Source organism: Mauremys reevesii, linkage group 8 (genome assembly GCF_016161935.1).
Source record: "Mauremys reevesii isolate NIE-2019 linkage group 8, ASM1616193v1, whole genome shotgun sequence".
NCBI classification, from domain to species: domain Eukaryota; kingdom Metazoa; phylum Chordata; order Testudines; family Geoemydidae; genus Mauremys; species Mauremys reevesii.
This window is the reverse complement of record NC_052630.1, coordinates 95,055,529-95,075,712: the sequence shown is the minus strand read 5'-3', so window position 1 is coordinate 95,075,712 and position 20,184 is coordinate 95,055,529. Positions and strand designations below refer to the sequence as shown.

The window sequence follows — 20,184 nt, the reverse complement described above, 5'->3', positions numbered from 1 at the left end:
CAGAGCAGGCTGCTCCCGGCCCCCCGCTAATCCCCCGGGCCACTCTGGGACTGTGGGGCCCCCAAAAGTGCCCTCCCACAGCTCCTGGGATAGGGATAGTTCACTCAAAATTGACCTGTTCTGTTCATTCTCTCTAAAGCATCTGGCACTGGCCATTGGTCACAGACAGGATACTGGGCAAGATGTACCATTGGTCTGATCCAGTGTGGCTGTTTTTATGGTGACTCAACAAGTCAACCCTTTGCATTTTACAGTAAAAACTAAATTTTCTGAATGTTGGGGGAGGAAGAGGGAACTTGTAGATATCAGGGCAGCACCACCTTGGTTTGGATAGCAGAGAATTTGGGATTAATTGAGATTGTGCTGTCTCTCCAAGCCATTATTGCAGGAAACCACACTCCCAAACTAATATCAGCTGCATTCCCAATGAGTTCTCTGATAAAGTAAGGACTCGCTTTACTTTTATGTAGATGACAACTTAATATAGGAGGTTGGTCCACACAGAGGTGGAGTACGGACAGCGCTGGGAGAGCTTTCTCCCAGCGCTGGCGCTTTGACTACACTTAGCGCTTCAAAGCGCTGCCGCGGCAGCGCTTTGAAGTGTAAGTGTAGCCAAAGCCTCAGAATCTTGAGCACCAAATACTACTACTACTACTTTCCATTTACATAACACCTTTTACGTAGGCAGCTTTTAATGAGGCAATTCATCACTGATAAGGATTTCAGACAAAGTTCTGAAATACATGGTAGTCTCCAAACTAAAGGTTCTCCTGCTTTGCTATACCTTAGCCACATCAAAACAGTGCAAACACCATGGCGTAAGACTACAATCACCTTTAATATGCAGATAAAGCTTAGAAACTACAGTTCCCAGAGCACTGTCTGTGCTGATCCAGACATATGACACAATTCATGTACTGTACTCTGTAATAATGAAATGGGACTTATTCAGTCTCAGACAGTGATGTCAAGTGTGACCCAAAACTAATTTCATAGAGGGCAACACGATTTTAACTTATTCCCTGAGGCCCAGTTCTCCTGCTAAACAAACCAGTTTTCCAAGTTACCTTGGGAAACACCAAGATATCATGGGAAAAGATTGGCAGGTCTATTTCTGTTGACTAGCAAAATACATCCTGCATCATCCAGCATAGAATTATCAGATTTTAAAAAGCACTGTGGAGCAGCAGGAGAGAATCTAGCACAATCCAGAAAAAGAGAGCAAAATAATATGAACTGTATAAAGAATATATACGTGTCCCCAAAATAGCCAATGACCCACCTGAGATGTGGGAGACCAGTTTCAAATCCCTGCTGTGCTTGATTTAGAGTAGGGAGTTGAACAGAGTTCTCTCACATTCCAGGTGAGGACCCAAACCACCAGGCTACAGGGTAGATCTCTCTCAGGCTATGTCTACACTATGAGCTAGGGGTGTGATCCCCACGTCGCAGAGATATACCTGCACTAAGAATAGTTGCATAGACAAGCAGCAACAAGCAGCGACACAGGCTAGCTGTACTGAGTACAAACCCACCTCAACCCCATGTACATCACACAGCTAGCCCATGCTGCTTCTCCCTATGCTACCCTGGCTACACTACTACTTTTAGCACCCTAGCTCACTGAGAGCTCGTGTGAGTACATCTACATGAGCTGAGAATCACAAGTCCAGCTCCAAGTGTAGACATACCCTTAACCTCCCCTACTGAAGCAGTTCTACTTCGTATAATTAAATATTCAAAGAGTAGTTATCAATAGTTTGCAGTCAATCTGGGGTGATATATCTAGCTGGGTCCTGCCGGAGTCTGTCCTGGGTTTGGTACTATTCAATATCTTCATTAACGGCTTGGATAATGGAGTAGACAGTATGCTTATAACATTTGGGGTGTCAGTAAACTGGGAAGCATTGCCAGCATTTCGGAGGACAAGATTAGAATTTAAAATGACCTTGACAAAAATCAAGAACTGGTCTGAAATGAACAAGATGAAATTCAATAAAGCCCAGATGCAAAAATCTACACCTAGGAATTAAAAATCAAATGCATAACTACAAAATGGAGAATAAATGGCTAGGTGGTAATACTGCTGAAAAGGATTGGGGATTATAGTGGCTGACATGAAATACGAGTCAACAATGCAATGCAGTTGCAGAAAAGGCAAATATTCTGGGGATATTAACAGGAATGTCAGACGTAAGCTATTGGAGGTAATTGCCTCACTCTGCTCAGCACTGGTGAGGCGTCAACTGGCATACGGTATCCAGTTTTGGGCACCGTACTTTAGGCAAGATGTAAATAAGCTGGAGAGAGCCCAGAGGAGAGCAACAAAAATGATACAAGATTTAGAAAACCTGACCTATGAGGAAAGGTTTAAAAAAATGGGGCATATTCTTGAAAAAAGGCTGGGGGAGGGGGAGGCGTGATAAGAGTCTTCAAATATGTTAAGGACTGTTACAGAGAGGATGTGATCAATCATTCTCCATGCCCACTGAACAAAAGACAAGAAGCAATTGGCTTAATCTGCAACAAGGGAGATTTAGGTTAGATATCAGGAAAAAAATGTTGTAATTAAAAGGACAAGTAACCCCTGGAACAGGGATGTTTTGGTATCTCCGTCACTGGATGTTTTTAAGAACAGATTGGACAACCACCTGTCATAGTTATCTAGGTAAACTTAGTCCTGCCTCAGCACAGGGGCTGGCCTAGATGACATCTCAAGGTCCTTCCAGCCCTACATTTCTATAATTCTATAACTGAGCCAGAGAAAAACAGAGATTGACTCTATAGCCTAGTGTTAGGGCACTTACTTGAGATGTAGGAGACCCAAGTTCAAGTCCCTGTGCTAAGTAGGGACATGAATTCAAATCTCCCGTGTCCTAGGTGAGTGCCCGGGCTATTGGCTATAAAGGGGTGGAGTTTTTCTACAAAACAGGTCTAGGGTATGGGCTACCTCAGCAGCTGACCTAGCTTATTCTCCTGCCTCCAGGAGAGGGTTCATAACGGAGATCCCCAAGCAGAGGCAGGTGCCTTTCTCTGGCTCATCAATTAGGCACCTAGAGGCCCAGATTAATGGGAATTAGGTGCCTAAATACCTTTCTTTAGCATTTCATTTAAGCAGCTCCCTGCTCAACTTGCTGGCTTCTCAAAATCCCTTTCTTAGACACCTAAATTGCCCGTTCTTTGAATGGGGAGCTAGGGCCTCTGACTGAGCTGAGAATTCCACTAGGTGGCAGGGTTATGCCCTGGGGTTATGCATTACAATGCCTAAAACCCTTACTGGATCTAAGACTCTGATATAACAAATTACTTAGGTATACACATAACTTTACGCTTGTAAGTAGTTCCCATTGAAGTCAATAGGACTACTCCCAAACTAACGTACTTTGCTGGATCAGGGCCACAAGTGTCAGAGACATAGGGGCTGGGCCAGTGGATCCCAATTGCAAAGATCCACGGGCTATTTCCATCCACCCAGAAGAGTCCTGAGACTGTTTTAGTGGTTGTGGAGCAGTTATTAGCGTTGTTCCACAGGTTGTGTCTTGAGGAGGATTTCACATCTTCCATGGGATCATTTTGCAGTAAATCCAGCATCTCAAGCTTGGCACAGTGGGATTTGCTCAATGGCAATTCTCACTTTTATCTGAAAAGCAACATGTACCCAAGCCTATCACCATTTGCTATAAATGTAACATAGCAACAATGGGCCTGATCCTTTGCTGATGTAAATCAGCTGAGTTCTATTGACTTCAAAGAAGCTGCACCAAATTACATCAACTGCGAATCTCACCCAACGTTTTTGAGTGGATCTCTCTCTATGATTCAGAATCTAAGTACCAACTGATTTGTCAGACTGGATCAGTCAAATGGTCCATTACATTTGATCTCCTCCCTCCAGCACTACTCAACACAAACTTCATCAAAAGGCAAAAATCATGGATCTGACCAATTGTGAAATGGTACATGGCAATGGCGGAGAAGAGAGTATTTCCAACCGTTCTGCAATCATCCTTGTGACATCTGATTACCTTATCCAGCAGGCACAACTACCAGTGTTGTTATTGGTCATAAAATAATCCCTCTTAAATTCAGCAACAGTATTTACATTCCTGCAGGCTGACTACACACTGTGTGGAGAAGCATTGCCCATTGACTTGTTTGCTGCTAAGATTTATTTTAAAAAATTAACATCTAAGCTTTCTAATAAGGTATAGAAGACTAGGATCCTGGCGTGAAATTGTCAACGGGGCTGTGCAACAGTCACTGACTAGCTTAGAACCAACTAATATACAGAGAGCAACATTATCACAGGAAGGAATTCCCACACACCACCTTTGCCATGATGAAGAGGGGGAAATATAGATTAAGGAAAGATCCCTAATTTTGTGGTATGGTAAATGTACAGTAAGGACACAAGATGAATTTATATCTATCAGGTCAATCTCATCTTGCAATAAAGAAATATTAATTTGTTGATATACTTTATATCTGAGAGTTTGAAGAAAATTTAGCATAAAAGGCAATAAGAAAGGAAATCACTTAGCGTATTTTATTACATAAAGGAGTGAACTGTAAAACTGAAATATTAATAAAATATTTGCTGCATTGACTGTTGCTTAACTAAATAGCAGTATGGTTTTATGAAAATCAGCTGGATCGCATTAAAGTTTAAAAGTAGTTTTCCGTTTTCATTATTATCTTTATACTTGGCTTAATCACATTCATAACTCCCAAAATCCCACTTCCTGAATTCCCTAATGGAGCAATGCCCTGAAGTGCAAACTGTCGGAACACTAGCAGCCCACCAAAGTTAACTTTGGCACTGAACAAAGATTAAGAGAAAGCAAACATCACCAAAGCCTCAAGCAAAATACAGTATTTTAAAACTGTTGGAGTTTAAGGTTTATATAAGGAAGTCAAAAGAGAATAAAATTGAAGATATAAACCATAATTGATTAAAAATATTTGCATCCTTCTAAATGCAGTGCTGATTCTTCCCCCGCTCCCAACCCCACTTGGATATTGGTCAGTGCTTATGAGGATTAAAGGAGTGGTATAAATATAATGCAGAGTTCAAGCAACATATCCTATGTTAACTTGCCAAAAATCACATGCCATATGAGTCAGCTGTCAAGGCCACCCTTTGGGCAAAAATACTGGAAACTGGTCAAATTACAAAACACATTGTCCACTTCTGAGTGGGGGCTCAATCCTGTAGGTTGCTGAGCATTCTGGGCCTGATCCAGAAAAGTATGTAAGCACCCAAAGAATCCCACTGAAGTTCAAGTTTACAGTTCAAGTTAGAATCTGCCCTATTTCTTGATTGTTTTAGTAGGCCTAACTGTGCCTTCAGATATACAAATGCAACTCCCATTAGATTCAGTGGGAGTTGCAACTCAGGTGACTGTGGATCAGAAGTAACTAAAGATGCAGAGTTTAATGTAGTTACGCACTTTCTCTCATTTTTTCTACAGTCCCTACAGTGAACACTAAAGCAAAGTATAATTTTTTGGGTTGAAAGTAGCCAATATGTTTTCAGTTATTTCTGCAGTAACCAATCTTGTTTATATTTTAACATTTCATGACAACTTTGTACAGTAAAAGGCAAACAACATTTATAACATTCATTCAATTCCACAGTCATTCAAATTCTGTCTTCAAATGTGCATATTTAAAGTCTCTGCATCTCCAAATTCTAAACATGAAGCTACAGGCCGATATTCTTATTTATTAGTCCAAAACAATGTATTTAAATTAACTGGAAAAAAATGTTCTTGGTAACTCTACATAATAGGTTTAATTAAGACAGTTGTGGGTTTACAAAGCTGTTAAACTTTATAATGCACACTAAACAAGCTGACTGCTGACTATCTTCAGTCAACAACATAAGTATTACAGTAGGCATAATTGTAGAGACATCCCTATAAGATATGATAAAAGAAAGATAGATTTGAGCAATAAAAAAAATACTCTAGATGCCCAGAATATAGTGATACTGACAAATCAATGGCAACTTGGTAATACCTGATGCATGTAGAAACCTATTAAGTTTAAATAATGCTGTACTGGTTTACAATTTTCCAAAAACATAAAAAGTTTTATTTTTCTTAAATAATCTCTGTATTCTACATCTTCCTTTTCAAAATTTTGGGGGTTTCTTATAAATGATCTCTTACAGGTTGTGAGTCGCCCCTCCCACCCCAAAAAAGCGTGTTATTAATCTTAGTGATACCCTGAAAAGGAATAGTTTATTGTAAAATTGTGACCATTTGGGGGAATATGTCTGCATCAATTTATGAATCTTATTTAGTTCTGTGAGCATCTTTTATTATTGTAAACCTGCAGATTAGAACTTCTCTTTTCTGTACAACCCTTATGTTGAGAACCTATTTGAACCAGTATTTTTGTAGCCTGATGCGCTGCATAGCAAGCCCCGAAAACGAAGGGATGTTTCTTGCCTTATGGAGACCTAACAAAAAAAGAGAGTCATCTGCTGGCTGCCAAAATTACTGACTTGCTAATTACTCTTATCTGCTTTCGTAACCTTCTATGCCCAGCAGCCCGCAAGGGCTAGCAGTGCTGGAGAATGGAAAATCCACAATGGGAAGATAGAAGGAGAAAGCATGCTTTTAAAAAGAGACACTCTCTCTAGCAAGGGACAGCCCATTGCCAGAAGACTGAGCAGTATGGCCTTGACTTCCCTGAAGGATACTGACCAGAACCCAAAAGTCACTTAGGTGGCAAAAACACTGGAGAGAGAGAATTGAGTTTGGGGTTTTGCTGGTTTTCCAGAGATCCGTAACTCTCATCTGCTTTCTACAGCTATGGATACACTACAGGGCTTAGAGGAGCGCAGCTGAACAGCTGTAGCGCAGCTAGTGCAGATGCTCTAAGCCGACAGGAGAGAGCTCTTCCATCGATTTAATTACTCCAGCCCCCACGAGCAGGACAAACTCAGATGCCAACACAGTGCTGTCCACACCGGTGCTTAGGTCGGTGTAACTTACATCGCTCAGGGGGTGGCTTATTCACACCCTGGAGCAACATAATTTATACCAACGTATGCTGTGCTGTGTACATAGCCTCAAAGTAATGTGTGATATTTAAGATGTTACTTTACAAACCTTGCGTTCCTTGCTTTACCTGTCCCCAAAGCGTTAAAACTGTAAACTGGAGTGAGGTGGAACTAGGGTGACCAGACAGCAAGTGTGAAAAATTGGGACAGGGGTGGGGGGTAATAGGAGCCTATATAAGAAAAAGACCCAAAAATCGGGACTGTCCCTATAAAATCAGGACATCTGGTCACCCTAGGTGGAACTGGGGACAGTGAGCATAAGCTGCTAGGGAGATTTGGTCTCAGGGCCCCATATCCCAGGAAACAGTCCCAGTTAGAGAGGCTGCCCTCTGGGATCATGCCTGATGGTATGTGTACACAGCAAGGAAAAACCCACAACAGGTCCATGCCAGATGACTGGGCTCAAGGGGCTTGGACTGAGGGGTTACAGCCCAAGCTCTGGGAGCCACCCACCTCACGAGGTCCTACAGCCAAGGCTCCAGCCCCAGCCCAGACATCTACACCGCAATGAAACAGCCCTACAGCCCAAGCCCCATGAGCAAAAGTCATCTGGCACGGGCCAGTGGAGGGTGTCTAGTTGCTGTGTAGACACACCCTAAGAGGCCAGAGCTAGGGAGCGGGTCTGGATGCTGCTCAGACCCAGTGATCTTGGAAGCCTGTGGGATTCGAAGGCTGGGTCCAACACTACAGACTGGTGAACATTCACAAGAAGGGACTCAACCAATGCTATAGCAATTATCCAAAGTCAATTATGATAAAGCATCCCTAGTATCCTGTTGAGAAATAAAGTAGCTTTGTGCTACAAAAAGCACTTTTATGAGGTGCTGTATTCCCTCCTTATATCATTAACATAAGCAAAAAAAAACACGAAAAACAAGCAATGCCCTTAATAACTTTGGTCATGATAGCAAGCTGATTCCCTAACAAAGATATTACCCACATTCAGATACAATTCAATATTGTCATTAATGTTTTCATTAATGACTTGGATAATGGAGTGGTGAGTATGCATATAAAATTTGCAGACGACGCCAAGCTGGGAGGGATTGCAAGCACTTTGGAGGATAGGACTAGAATTCAAAATGACCTTGGCAAATTAGAGATTTGGTCTGAAATCAAAGTGAAATTTAGTAGAGACAAGTGAAAAATATTTCTCTTAAAAAAAATCAAATGTACAACTACAAAATGGGGAATAACTAGCTACGTGGTAATACTGCTGAAAAAGATGGAGGGTTATAGTGAATCACAAACTTAATGTGAGCCAACAATGTGATGTAGTTGCAAAAACAACAAATATAATTGTGGGTGGTATTAACAGGAGTGTCATATGTAAGACACAGGAAGTAACTGTCCCACTTTACTTGGAACTGTGAGGCCTCAGCTAGGGTACTGTGTCCAGCTGTAAGTACATTTTAGGAAAGATGTGGACAAACTAGTGAGTCCAGAGGAGAGCAACAAAAATGATAAAAAGCTTAGAAAATCTGAGACTTATAGACATTAAGGTCAGAAGGGACCATCATGATCATCTAATCTAACCTCCTGCACATTGCAGGTCAGAAAACCTCATCCACTCACTCCTGTAATAGACCCCCAACCTCTGGCTAAGTTAGTGAAGTCCTCAAATCATGGTTTAAAGACTTCAAGTTACAGAGAAGCCACCATTTACACTAGTTTAAACCTGCAAGTAACCCGTACCCCATGCTGCAGAAAAAGGCGAAAAAGCCCCAGGGTCTCTGCCAATCTGACCTGGGGGGAAATTCCTTCCCAATCCAAATATGGTGATGAATTAGACCCTGATCATGTGGGCAAGACCCACCAGCCAGACACCTGGCAAAGAATTCTCTGTAGTCTCATAGCATCCCCACAATAAACATATCAAGCTCAATCTTGAAGCCAGTTAGGTTTTTGCTCCCAATGCTCCCCTTGGGAGGCTGTTCCAGAACTTCATTCCTCTGATGGTTAGAAACCTTTGCCTAATTTCAAGCCTAAACTTGTTGATGGCCAGATTATACCCATTATATCCTCTCCCTCCCTGGTATTTATCCCTCTGATGTATTTATAGAGAACAATCACATCTCCCCTCAGCCTTCTTTTAGTTAGGCTAAACAAGCCAAGCTCTTTGAGTCACCTCTCATAAAGTAGGTTTTCTATTCCTTGGATCATCCTAGTAGCTCCTCTCTGCACCTGTTTCAGTTTGAATTCATTTTTCTTAAACATGGAAGACAAAAATTGCACACAGTATTCCAGATGAAGTCTCACCAGTGCCTTGCACAATGGTAGTAACACTTCCCTGTCTCTACTGGAAATACCTCTCCTGATGCATCCTAGAACTGCATTAGCTTTTTTCACGGTCACATCACATTGTCAGCTCATAGTCATCCTGTGACCAACCAATACACCCACCTCTTTCTTCTCCTGTCACTTCCAACTAATACATCCCCAGCTTATAGCAAAAATTCTTCGTTAGTCCCTAAATTTATGACCTTGCATTTTGCACTATTAAATTTCATCTCATTACTAGTACAGTTTACAAGGTCATCCAGATCTTCTTGTATGAAATTCCTCCTCCAAATTGGCTATACCTCCCAATTTTGTGTCGTCCACAAATTTTATTAGTACACTCTCACTTTTTGTGCCAAGGTCAGTGATGTTAAAATAAGATCAGTCCCAACACTGATCCCAAAACCAATCCCTGAGCAACTCCACTAATAACCCCAGGTTGGTCTGGCACGATCTACTTTTTGGAAAACCATGTTGTTTTTTTTATCTCAATTACCGTTAACCTCTATGTCCTTAATTATTTTCTCTTTCAAAATTTGTTCCAAGACCTTGCATACAATTGAGGTCAAATTAACAGGCTTGTAGTTTCCCGGATCACTTTTTTTTCCCCTTTCTTAAAAATAGGAACTATATTAGCAATTTTCTAGTCATAAGATACGACCCCTGAGTTTAGAGAGTCATTAAAAATCCTTTCTATTGAGCTTGCAATTTCATGTGCCAGTTCCTTTAATATTCCTGGATGGAGATTATCCAGGCCTCCCCGATTTAGTCCCATTAAACTATTTGAGTTGGACTTCCTAATTTCTACCTGCCTATCCTTGTTCCCATTAGCCACCCTACCACTACCCCTAAGCTCTTCACTAGCCTCATTAAAAACTGAGGCAAAGTATCTGTTTAGGTGTTGGTCCGTGCCTGAATTTTCTTTAATCTTCATCCCATCCTCAGTGCTTAGTGATCCTATTTCTTCTTTCCTTGTTTTCTTCTTATTTATATGGCTATAGAACCTTTTACTATTGGTTTTAATTCCCTTTGCAAGGTCCTGCTCTGCTTGGCTTTTGGCAGTTCTCATTTTACCCCTACACTTTCTGACCTCCAAGAGGCAGCTTTCCTTGCTGATCCCTCCGATGTTCCCTTCCTTGTAGGCTTTCTGTCTTCTCTTAATCACCTGTCTGAGATGCTTGCTCATCCAGCTTAGTCTGCAACCCTTCCTATGAATCTTTCCCCCTTGCTTGGGAAGGAGGCTGACCTGACCTATGAGGAAAGGTTAAAATTACTAGGTATGTTAGTCTTGAGAAAGGAATACTGAGGGGGGACCTGATAGTAGTCTTCAAATACATTAAAGGCTGTTATAAAGAGGATGGTGATCTATTGTTCTCCATATCCACTGAAGGCAGGACAAGTAGTAATTGGCTTAATCTGCAGCAAATGAGATTTAGGTTAGATAACAGTACAAACTTTCTAACCGTCAGGGTAGCTAAGCTCTGTAGTAGGCTTCCAATGGAGTTTGGTTGTGAAATCCCCATCACCGTAGGTTTTTAAGAATAGGTTAGATAAACACCTGTCAGAGAAGTTCTAGGTTTACTTGGTCCTCTTTCAGTACAGGGTCTGGACTTGATGACCTCTTGAGATTCCTTCCAGCTCTATATTTATACAATTCTATGACAAGCAACTTGAGTGGGCTTGACGTTATTTTTTTATCATCTGTTTTCTGAAAAATATCCTCCAAATCTATTTTTACACAGATTTCCACTGACTTCTCATTAAGGTAACGTGCATCTTGCAACTATAGGGCCATTTTCTGAGAACATCTAAATCTAAAGTTCTGCAAAATCAGTAGTATGCCTGCTAAAAACATAACAGCAAGTACACATGGGAAGCAAGTCTAAGGGGAAAAACAACTGAGGACAGTTGGCAGTTTTTCAGAGACATTATTAAGGGCACAAGAGCAAACTATCCCACTGAGTAGAAAGGATAGGAAGTATGGCAATAGGCCACCCTGGCTTAACCAGGAGATCTTCAATGATCTAAAAAAAAAAAAAAAAAAGTCTTACAAAAAGTGGAAACTGGGTCAAATTACAAAGGATGAATATAAATACCACCAAGTATGTAGGGACAAAATTAGAAAGACCAAGGCAAAAAAAAAAAAAACGCCATCTAACTAGCTGGAGACATAAAGGGTAACAAGAAAACATTCTACAAATACATTAGAAGTAAGAGGAAGACCAAGGACAGGGTAGGCCCGTTACTCAGTGAAAGGACAATAACAGAAAATGTGGAAATTGCTGAGGTTCTTAATGACTTCTTTGTTTCGGTTTTCACCAAAATGGTTGGCTGTGATTAGACGTCTAACATAGTGAATGCCAGTGAAAATGAGGTAGGATCAGAGGCTAAAATAGAGAAAGAACAAGTTAATAATACTTAGACAAGTTAGATGTGTTCAGGTCACCAGGGCCTGATGAAATGCATCCTAGAATACTTAAGGAGCTAACTGAGGAGATATCTGAGCCATTAGCAATTATTTTTGAAAAGTCATGGAAGATGGGAGAGATTCCAGAAGACTGGAAAAGGGCAAATATAGTGCCCATCTATAAAAAGGGAAACAGGGACAACCCAAGGAATTACAGACCAGTCAGTTTATCTTCTGTACTCAGAAAGATAATGGAGCAAATAATTAAGCAATCAATTTGCAAACATCTAGAAGATAATAAGGTGATAAGCAACAGTCAGCATGGATTTGTCAAGAACAAATCATATCAAACCAACCTGAAAGCTTTCTTTGAGAGGGTAACAAGCCTTGTGGATGGGGGCGGGGAAGTGGTAGACACGGTATCTCTTGACTTTAGTCAAGCATTCAATACTGTCTCACATGACCTTCTCATAAACAAACTAGGGAAATGCAACCTAGATGGAGCTACTATATTGTGGGTGCAAAACTGACTGGAAAACCATTCTCAGAGAGTAGTTATCAGTCATGCTGGAAGAGCATAATAAGTGGGGTCTGCAGGAATCGGTTCTGGGTCTGGTTCTGTTCAATATCTTCATCAATGATTTAGAAAATGGCATAGAGAGAGTACACTTATAAAGGTTGTTGACGATACCAAGCTGGGAGGGATTGCAAGTGCTTTGGAGGATAGGATTAAAATTCAAAATGATCTGGAGAAACTGGAGAAATGGCCTGAAGTAAATAAGATGATATTCAATGAGGACAAATGCAAAGTACTCCACTTAGGAAGGAACAGTCAGTTGCACACATACAAAATGGTAAATGACTGCCTAGGAAGGAGTACTGCAGAAAGGGATCCAGGGGTCATAGTGGACCACAAACTAAATGAGTCAGTGTAACAATGTTGCAAAAAAGCAAACATCATTCTGGGATGTATTAGCAGGAGTGCTGTAAGCAAAACAGGAAAAGTAATTCTTCGGCTCTACTCCAGGTGAGGCCTAATCAGCACGGAGTACTGTGTCCAGTTCTGGGTGCCACTTATCAGGAAGGATTTGGACAAACTGGAGAGAGTCCAGAGAAGAGCAACAAAAATGATTAAAGGTCTAGAAAACAAGACCTATGAGGGAAGACTGAAAAAATTGGGTTTGTTTAGTCTGGAGAGGAGAAGACTGAGTGGGGACACGGTAACAGTTTTCAAGTACATAAAAGGTTGTTACAAGGAGGATAGAGAAAAATACATAGAGAAAAATAGAGGATAGAGAGTGGTGAGGCGCTCAAGTACTATAGTAATAGAGCCATGCAAGTAGCTAAGGTAGACAGAACAATTTTTGGTCACTACTTACCTGCACAGGACATGAATGTGTGATTGAGAAGTGACACGCTCTATCTCCCTAAATAACTGGCTGGATTGTCAAAAGTTCTGCATGTCCAGCAGTCCCTCTTAACGTCAGTAAGCGTGGCCAAGTAAGCAGCATTTTTGAAAATCAGGCCACTTACTTTTGTGACTAAAACTTTAGCCAACCATTTTTTAAATAATCTTTGTTACTATTCCCTGGAACCATCCACTTTCCCAAACATAAATGTTATTGTAATTATATAGGTTCTAGTAAACAATATTTAACTGCTGTTGACATATCTTCATCTTCAGGAGAATCCCATATTAGCAGGGCAGGTCGGCTGCAGTTAGTTAGCATATTTCATCAAACAGAAACCAAGAGACTTTTCTGACAGACCAAGACCTTGCAATACTTGAAACCCAAAGAGTCAGAAAGACAAATAGACAGAAAGAGATTCACTTAGCCTCTGGGGCAGGGATGGGATAAGATGGGTTGGCAGAATATCAAGTAGTGTCTCTTCATCATAGATGAGCTCAGTGCTGAAGCCATCAAAGTACTGCCAACTATAGTGATATTTTCACAAGTGATAGGATTTCAGAGGGTTATGGAGATCATCTTGCACTGCCACGAGCATCAGCCCTGCCAGAAGTCGTATCTCTCCCCACTGCTATCACAGGATGGGAAGGGGAAGGAGGGAGCAAAGAGCCCAGCAGTTCTGTGCAACTCCTTTACCTCCTCCCCACTGCCCTCCTTGGTGGGGGGAGGGGCAGGAAGGATGGCACATCTGCTCCTCCTCCCTCCATCACCTGGGCTGTGAAGAGGCAGAGGAAACCCTGTTGCAGCCCCCACCCCCAGGCTATAAGAAAGGGACAGAACTCATGGAGAGACTGGGTGACAAAATGAATTGCTGAGCAGGGGATGAGACTGGACCTGACAATAGTCTAAAAACAGCACCAGCAAGTGCATGGTGGACAGTAAAAAGCATGTTATCAATAAATGGTTATTTAGACACACGTGTCCAATGACCTCTTGGCAGCTTAAAAGAACAACTAAAGCTGATGTACTTTTAAATGAACAGTTTGCCCAATGAGTTCAGGAGAGGCCTATGAAAATCTAATCAAAAGTTGCCAAGGATGTGTTCTAATGACCAAGAAAGGGCAGAGTATTCCATAGCTGCTGGCCCTTGACCCTAAAGAATCTGCCTCCTGTACCTTCTTGACTGTACCTGCATTGTGACTTGCTCACAGTGTCAAGTAGACAGATAGTGAAATCCACAATGGGATTTAAATGCTTAACTTTAAGTGCTACATCTAAAAATTCTGATCCTCAAAACCCCAGCTCAGCTGTCACCTAACCTTGCAGGCACCTAAATACCCTAGGGGCCTGCATTTCCTAAAGCACCTAATTTCTGTTGGTGTTCATGCACAAAGCCTTCTCAATCCTCCAGCAGAATCCTCAAACGACACATTTACCTACCTATATTCACTGGCACAGAGACTGAGACCTGGGGCTCCCAAGGGATTGCTCAAACCATGAGGCTAGAGAGTCATTCACTCACTCTATGGCCCAATGTCTATTTAAATATTTCATACAAAGCTTCAACCCCAGAGACTGACAAACACCCAGCTTCTTCTCCCCACCCCCGCAGAATACCCTATCATCCAGTAGTGAGGGCAGGGAGGTGGGAGGCTGGGGTACAAGTCCCTGCTCTGAATCAGACAGGGTGGGAATTTGAACCCGAATCTCCCACATCCCAGGTGAATGGTCTAACCACATGGCTCTCAGATAGAATGGGGGAAAACCACTGGTTTTCCTGCGAAAGGGTTGACCGGGTTTAAGTGTTTAACTCCAGCAGGGGGTTCCTGGCTAGGCATCCCTCCAGTCCAGAATTAGGCCACTAATTTCTTTGGAGGGGTGGGGCTTAGGCTACTCCCCTCTTCTCAGCATTTCCGATTGGCTAGTTTAGACAGCTCCCTGCTCAGCGTGCTGGCTTTTGCAAATCCCATTCTTGGACACCTAACTCTCCCCTAGCATTGAAGAGGGTGCCAGGGCTGGGAATTCCACTAGGCAGCAGGGCATCTACAGTTAGGTGCTGCAATACAAAGCCTGAGTCAGTGAATCCCCTTTGTGGCTCTAGCCCTAACTGCCTCAGCACAAGCTGCTCAATCTGATGCTACTACTTTTGATGCCCGGTAGCTGCCTCAAGTCAACATCCTTGACTATTGGTATCACTTCATCATGTGGAGCCACAGGTCAAGGGGCTTGCAGTGGATCTTTCACAGGCTGAGCTAAAAAAGGAAAATCAATTTCAATCCTCGTAAGATGAAACCACTGATGTGTGCAAACACTAATGTCCAGAAGGCAGATCCTCAGAGACATGAGGGTGGCTGTCTTCCATCCATATCTTGAGGGGCTGTTAAAGGGAGAACAGTGCCAATGTGCAGTCCACAGACTAAATTCTTTCTATACCACTGGGGACAATAAGTTTTGAACTCATATGCCATGGTGATTAAATGCACTGTGAGAAAAAAAGAATAGTTGGAAAAAAAATCCAGCATATTTAAGGCAAGTGTGTAATGCATGTAATTAGAGAAATTAATGACAACTGTGTAAACTAGATGCTAATTTCACCTACAGTTTGACTTCAGAAGTCTGAAAATATGCCTTTTAGCTCTCTGTTTTAGATATCAACTGCATTTAGACTGCTCAACAACAACAAAAAATCTCATAAGGGCCTCTTCAAAAAAAATGTACATATCTGAATGAACATCAAGCCAATGTTTAGCAATAATTTCCTTTTTGCTTAAGTGAGTATAACAGCAAGAAAAAGAAAAACAGTAAGTGATACAATATTTTCTTCAATCATTTCATATAATTGTGTGTCTTGCAATGGAAACATACTGTGAAATAGCTTCAGATATGAGTTTCATCAACAATAAGGTTTTTTCTGTTTGAGTAGTTGAAAACAATAAAAGTGATTAAGCACTTTAGTTGAGTATTCAAAATTTAAGCAAACGGAAGAAAAATCCCCTTTTAAACAAGAATTTGGCTTTTTTAAAACTATTTTGGTGAAGAATCTAAAGTTTAGTTTATTGTGCTGAAATGAACAGAACACAACTTTCCAGTGAAACTAAAGCTAAACTGTGATCTACAAGCGCCAGGATTAATAAAAAACAAAACAAAACATTCTGGTACTTGATTGTTCACTACCCTCTCCCATAATTTTATTATTATTATTTATATTGTGGTGGTGCTTAGGGGCTCCAGTCATGGATCAAGACTCCATTGTGCTAGGTGGTCAACAGACAGACCAAAAAACAATTACTCCTGCACCAAAGACTGAACACTCTCAGAAATGTTCCAGTGAATCTCCCTGAGATTCTACCCAAACATTCAAATTGTGATCTCTTTCACAACCTAATGCATTCCAAACTTGAATCAAGCCAATAGGAACACCCTACTGTAGTTAAGAGCTTGCGATCACAGTATTTTGAACACTAATTCACTTAAGGGCATATATTAAAACCTCTCTGAATGGCCTTCCTCCCACAGTTCTTATTAGGTCTTACTATGAAAATTTTTATCGAATTCCATCCTATTAAAGCCAATTTTCACCTTTTTTTTTTAAACCCAGCTCCTTGACTGTGCATTGTTGGAACTGCAAGGAATCTGGAATCCCTCATCTTGTCTGTAATTTTTAAAAAGGACACTAATAATGAGAATAGGGGAGGTCTGCAGTGTTATGCATTAACAGAGAGCCATCAGTAAGTGTGCAAACTTTCAACGTGAACATTTTGTCCCCTTACTCCTGAGTAACTTTTACGCAGGTGTACAGTGCAATTGCAGAATCAGGCCCTTAGGAGAGGATTAGCTTTAAATCAGGGAGCTTAGTTTTAACCATAATGTTATGGACTGCCAGGGGATCCAGGCTCCGGGGGATAGCCCTATTACACAGAACCATCGATATTTAAGCAACTCCGTGAAGTCGGCATTTCCACTTCTCCTCCCTTAGGTTCTAAATATTTCCACCATAAATTTCCATCAGACAATCCCGTTTGCGGTTGGTTTTCAACTCCCAATACATCTTCCGAGAAAGAAAACAAATACACAGATGAGTGCTTTTAAAATGCGCCCTCAGCTAACACGCTCCTTATTTAAAACGACTGTAGACAGCAGCAATACATTCAGGAGGCGCATTATCAAAAAGACAGACTGCAGGTGTAAGATCATCTCCGACCAGCCATCGGTGTACAGACGGGCTGCAAGCCCCGTGGAACTGGAGCAGACACTAGCAATGCGGCTCATTTCAATGTGTACTTTTAGGGTTTCAGGAGGGTGGGGGCTTGGGGATGTTTGCAAAAGCGCTATTCAGAATCAGAAACAAAGCTCTGAACGTGGGATTGGCAATTGTCTCCACAACAGCCCCCGGGAACCCCCAAACGCCAACAACATAACGGTGCGTAACAGCGAGCGCAAGACAAGGGGCGTCTTGGTGCGGGGCTGTCATAATAGCATGGCTGTGCGTGGAGAGCTAACTGAACCATGGGAACGACTGCTCGGTCGCACACTCCGCTTCCCCCCATCCGCAGCGCGTCGGCAGGAGCCCGGGGATCCTCAAGACAAAAATCACTCAACCAGGTCACGTTTGCTGTTGGCTTTCCTCTCTGCTTGGGCTCCAGGGGCTGGTGTGTTCTGGGCATAGGCGGCAGGTTTGTATAATTTTTGGTGGGGCCCAAAATGGTGGTGCCACAAGATTACAAGGGTCAATTAAAAGTGGAAGTCAGAAGCAGCACTTGCCTACTTCAATATATATATATTATATTTTGTTGCATGTGTTGTGATGAAGTGGTGGGAATGTTTCTTTTTCTTTCTCTGAATGGTGTGTGCCTAGTTTTTGCAAGATGCCAACTGAAGGGGTTGAGGGACAAAGAGAGAGGAGGTCAAAAAGAAAAAGAGAGACACAGAGGCCAGAGGAGGCAGGAGTCAGTTTGGCTGGCTGGGGGAATTGGGGGGAGTTGCCCCAGGACCAGCCTGGGCAGACTCACTTTGGAAAGTGCATGACGTGTGGGGGGGCAATGCTCCGAGGTCAGACCCAGGAAGGTGTAAGCTTAAGCTTCTTGCCCTGGTGTCAGAGAGAGGAGAGAGGAGCTCCCCAGAGTCCTGACTGGCTTTGTATGTATGATCACACGGCCTTTGTCTCTTTTCCAGGCATTAGAGGCCACCTGATCTCTCTGTTCTCCAACACCTTCAGTTGGCCTTGCAGCAAACTGATGATTTGGGAGAAATGAAAAAAGTAAAAAAAACCCAAGCAGCACTTGAGAATTTTGAGTGTTGTTTGATCTGAGGCAGGTGCTGGGGTGGGGCAGCAACTGTCTGGAGCTGCATGGAGCCAGATGGCTGGTCTGAGTGGCACAGTAAGCAGTTTGGGGTTGTTCTGGGGTGAGGCTGGCGTGGCCGTGCGCTTGGTTGGGACCGGGCACCTCTGGGACACGAGATTTCAGACCGAATCTTGGGGGTTTCCACAGATCGCTTAAAAGCCGGGACAGAAAATCCCGCTTGTTCTGGGGCGGACGGGGAGGGGAGGGAGCAAAGGGGGGGTTGCAATGTGCAGATGATGATGGGTAAAAACTGCTGCCAAAGGCTGGAGGAGGAGGAAATGCCAGTGGCCCTGTAATGAGGGGGGAAGTGGGGCGCTAGGAAGACACTCCTGCCCACCCCACCTGCCCACCACCCGCTCCAGCAGCAATAGGGTACTGCCCTCTGTCCCACATCCCTTCTCCTACACGCAGCGGCCACCTGACCTCCCCACTCACCAAGGAGGCAGTGCCTGGGGCCGCCCGCCCTCCTTCCACGGGGGCAACCAGGCAACTCTTCAGGGGAGCAACAAGGCGGCACCCCCCTCCTTGCCCCCTCTCTCTCCACCACAACTGCACGTGGCAGCTGGCACCCAACTCCAACATGGCAATATCCGGGCAACCCCTCCCCCCGTCCGTCCCGTTCCCAAAGTCCCACCCCCGGCCCCAGACGGAGAGCGCACCGCAACAGACAGCGAGAGCCGGGAGTTGTGATGCCAGCAGAGACGAGGCGGCACTTCTCCTTGCTCTTGCTATTCGGTGCCACCCAGGAGCAGCCCCCCGCTGCTGGGCACGTCTCCGGGAACACGCTCAGACTGAGCGACAAGCGTCTCATCCACCCACACACACACCCCCACCCGCCGCCGCCAGCCCCGCTTGCCTGGGGACAGAGACTCGCCGCACTAACCTGCCGCGGCAAACCTCGGCGCCCGGCGTCCCCCGGCTCCCCATGGGGCGCGCTGCAGCGGCTCCGGCTCCGGCTCCGGCTCCTTCCCGCGCACGTGGCGCGGCCACCCAGGGAGAGCCGCTTCCCCGGGAGCCTGCCCCCGCCGACCCCCGGCCGCGCGCCGCCGAGCCCACAGGCGGGGAGGAGACGATCCCGGGTCGCCGCCTCCTCTCCAGAGGCGAGCGGGGGTTGGGGCGTGCGGGTGCCGGGGAGGGGGCTGCGCAGAGCGGCTCCCTCCCCAGCCCGCTCAGTCTCCCCGGCGGGGAGGGCAGCATCGCCGCTCACAGATTGTCCTGCCCCCGGCTCTTGTGCTCTCCGGTGTCCCCGGGCCTAGGGTGACCAGACAGCAAGGACGGGGTAGGGGGTAATAGGAGCCTGTATAAGAAAAAGCCCCCAAAATCGGGACTGTCCCTATAAAATCAGGACATCTTGTCACCCTACCCAGTCCGGTGCACTGCGGGTAAGGCACCAGCCCGGGACCAAGAGGACATGCAGCAGGACCTCTCCCCCCTCCCCCCCCAGGAGGGCGGACATTTCCCTCCAGCCCCTGGCACAGCCGCGCTGGGCCCTACCCCACAAGTTCTGCAGTTCAGCTACCCCCATGCATGGGTGGCTCCCACCCACTCCTGCCTCTCATCTTGCTGCACTAAACAGACAGCTGCCGGGTGCCACCTGTGTCCCAGGCGCTCCCATCCCGGCGGGAATGCAGGGCAGTGCCAGGGGCCAAGGGGGTAGCCACCAGCTGTCGTCCA

The 20,184-nt window shown here is 44.1% G+C and overlaps 1 protein-coding gene across 15 annotated transcripts in view; it reads right to left on the bottom strand.

The window, feature by feature from the left end:
- The window catches only part of DAB1 (DAB adaptor protein 1), a 684,943-nt gene that overhangs the window by 225,619 nt on the left and 439,140 nt on the right, over positions 1-20,184 (bottom strand). Inside the window, exon 1 of one of the 15 annotated variants that reach the window (XM_039485619.1) lies at positions 18,946-19,033. The exons of the other annotated variants lie outside the window; for them this stretch is intronic. The gene's annotated coding sequence lies outside the window, so the exon portion shown is untranslated. Of the gene's footprint in view, positions 1-18,945; positions 19,034-20,184 lie in introns of those variants that run through there. 15 annotated transcript variants of the gene reach the window in all.